This window comes from Suricata suricatta, chromosome 9 (assembly GCF_006229205.1).
Source record: "Suricata suricatta isolate VVHF042 chromosome 9, meerkat_22Aug2017_6uvM2_HiC, whole genome shotgun sequence".
In the NCBI taxonomy this organism is placed as follows: domain Eukaryota; kingdom Metazoa; phylum Chordata; class Mammalia; order Carnivora; family Herpestidae; genus Suricata; species Suricata suricatta.
The window spans coordinates 137825571-137827822 of record NC_043708.1 but is presented as its reverse complement, the minus strand read 5'-3'; positions in this window follow the sequence as shown (position 1 = coordinate 137827822).

Here is a 2252-nt window from a genome sequence, read left to right as displayed (position 1 = left end):
GCCTCGGTTCCCTTCGTGACACAGAACATCCCTTGTTTGGACTTTCCGCAGCCTCCATGTGCCTTGGACTCTTCCACACCTTCTGGGTCTCCTTGGCTGTTATGGCAACCATCAAACACACTCCCATTCCCAAGAAACACAGTCCAGGGGCCGTGTCCAACCGTGCCATCCTTATGTGGGGTGATGTCCAAGCCCACAGGGACATGCCAGCCAAACACGGCGAGCCCCCTACCTTGCCAGGGAGCAATGAGCCCACTCCACCGTGTGTCTCAACCCAACCCAGAATCCTGAAAACAAACACCACATCCCCAGTTCCCGCAGACGAATCAGCTTGCTCGGTCCCGAATGAACTCTGGAACTAGTCAGGGACACGGAGCCGAGTGCCCAGCCGAAGCGGCTAAGGCATATTCTGCTCGTGCCTTGTTGACGCCAGCCATGAAATCCCACCACCGCGGAGTTTTGAACCGCCATAGGTTGTGAGTGGCTCATGACGCTAAAACGAAACCCCAGACACAATGGCGTCACACCTTCCTCAGCCCGCAGATAACCCGTTTAAATGTGTTGCTTGGCAAAGCCACAAAGACAAAAATGCTCCCGATGAATAATCTTTTATAAACCAGCCCTGGAAAAATCCTAGTGCTTTTTGGAGCACAGCATACAAAATGCAATTTCATTTTTCCATTTTCCCCCAGATTTCAAGTGGCAGAAGCAATCTGATGGGCTTATGGGCTCCATATGTAGGTCACTGGCACATTTGCATGTCCCCTCAAGAATCATTTTCCGTGGGGTTTTTGCTCAGGGAGTGAATATATCTAAAATTGAAACTCTCTTTGGTGAGGCTGGTATTCGAGTGGGAAAAAATAGAGAGCGGCTCCCAAGCTGTGCTAACAACGTTGGGTCTATTTCAAAGTGTGTTCAAGCCGATGAAAACTACAGAGATGGCCACCTAGACTCCCGAGCACCTAGCGGCCAACACTGGGGGGGGGGGGGGAGAAAGAAAGAGATGAAACGGTGGTGTCACTTATAATTCACATGTGCCCTTTCTAGATTTATGCCCAAAGGCATCTTGTCATTGGCTGCTTGTCCAGTGCCTCTTGGAGACATTTTTCTGTAATTATTTCCATGCATTTTCCCAGCAGCATCTGCTCCCGGGTGGTGGTGCCCAAGAAGAGAGTTAGAGAGGCCGTAGATCATGGAAATTCATGGAATCTGAGTTTTCAAAATGAGAAGTGACAAACGCCAAGGAAGAACACGGGATGATTTTTTTCCAGTTCTGAAATTAGAAACAGAGTCCTTCACTCAGTTACTGGAGCCGTGACAGAAACCGTTTTTTTCCTCTTCATTTGCCTTTAGCCTTCCCTCCGCTGCCGTCCAACAGAGGGCTCACCGGGCGATTTCCCGGCCAGGCCCCTCGGCCAGCAGGCTGCGCAGCGGCAGGTGATGGCGTCTGCCATGCTGCGTCTATCTTCGGTCCGGTTCGCTTTCCTGCACTTTTCCTGGCGGAGAAGGCCCAGGGTCTGTGCAGCAGGGACCCTTTGGGAGGAGTCAGGGCCCACCTCCTCCCGGCCCTCCCCCCCTCTCTGTGGAGGACAGACCATCAGGGTCAAGGACTCTGCGGTCTCCAGGGGCTCCGGGGTTGGGGAAGCCTGTGCGGCGCCGTCCCCGGCGGGCGTCCCTGGCTCGATGCCACCGCGCCCGCGTTCCCCCTGCGACTCCAGACAACGTTCGTGCAGGACGTGAGGTGCCCTCCCTGCCCCAGGAGGCAGGTGGAGCCCAGAGGGACGGGGTCTGGACGCCGTGGCCTTCGCTTCCCTTCGGCTGGCTGCCCCTTGAACCGTGGGAGGGCCCGGGGAGAGGCGGGCCGTGGGCATTGGCGTGGCTCTCGGTGAGGCCCAAGGTTAGGGGAGCACAGGGGCACACGTGGCACTGTGCCCACCGCCCAGCTCACCTCGGCAGGGACCAGGCGCCGCCCCTGGGCTGTCCATCATCCCTGGGCCTGGCCCCGGACGGCCGGGCCGCGTGCGCAGGGCTGCATCTCAGCCTCTCAACTCTCAACTCACAAAGTCAACCCGTCTCCAGTCCTAGAGCTGTGCAGGCAACAAGGCTGTCCTGGGCCCTGCGACGGGCACTGGGGACGTCGAGGTGATCGCGGAGCCACCCGGACCTGAGACAGCGTGGTAGGAACAGCCACTGACGCTCCGGGGGGTCCGCGCAAGTGCTCTCGGGAGACGCCCCAGAAATGAGGCAGCTGC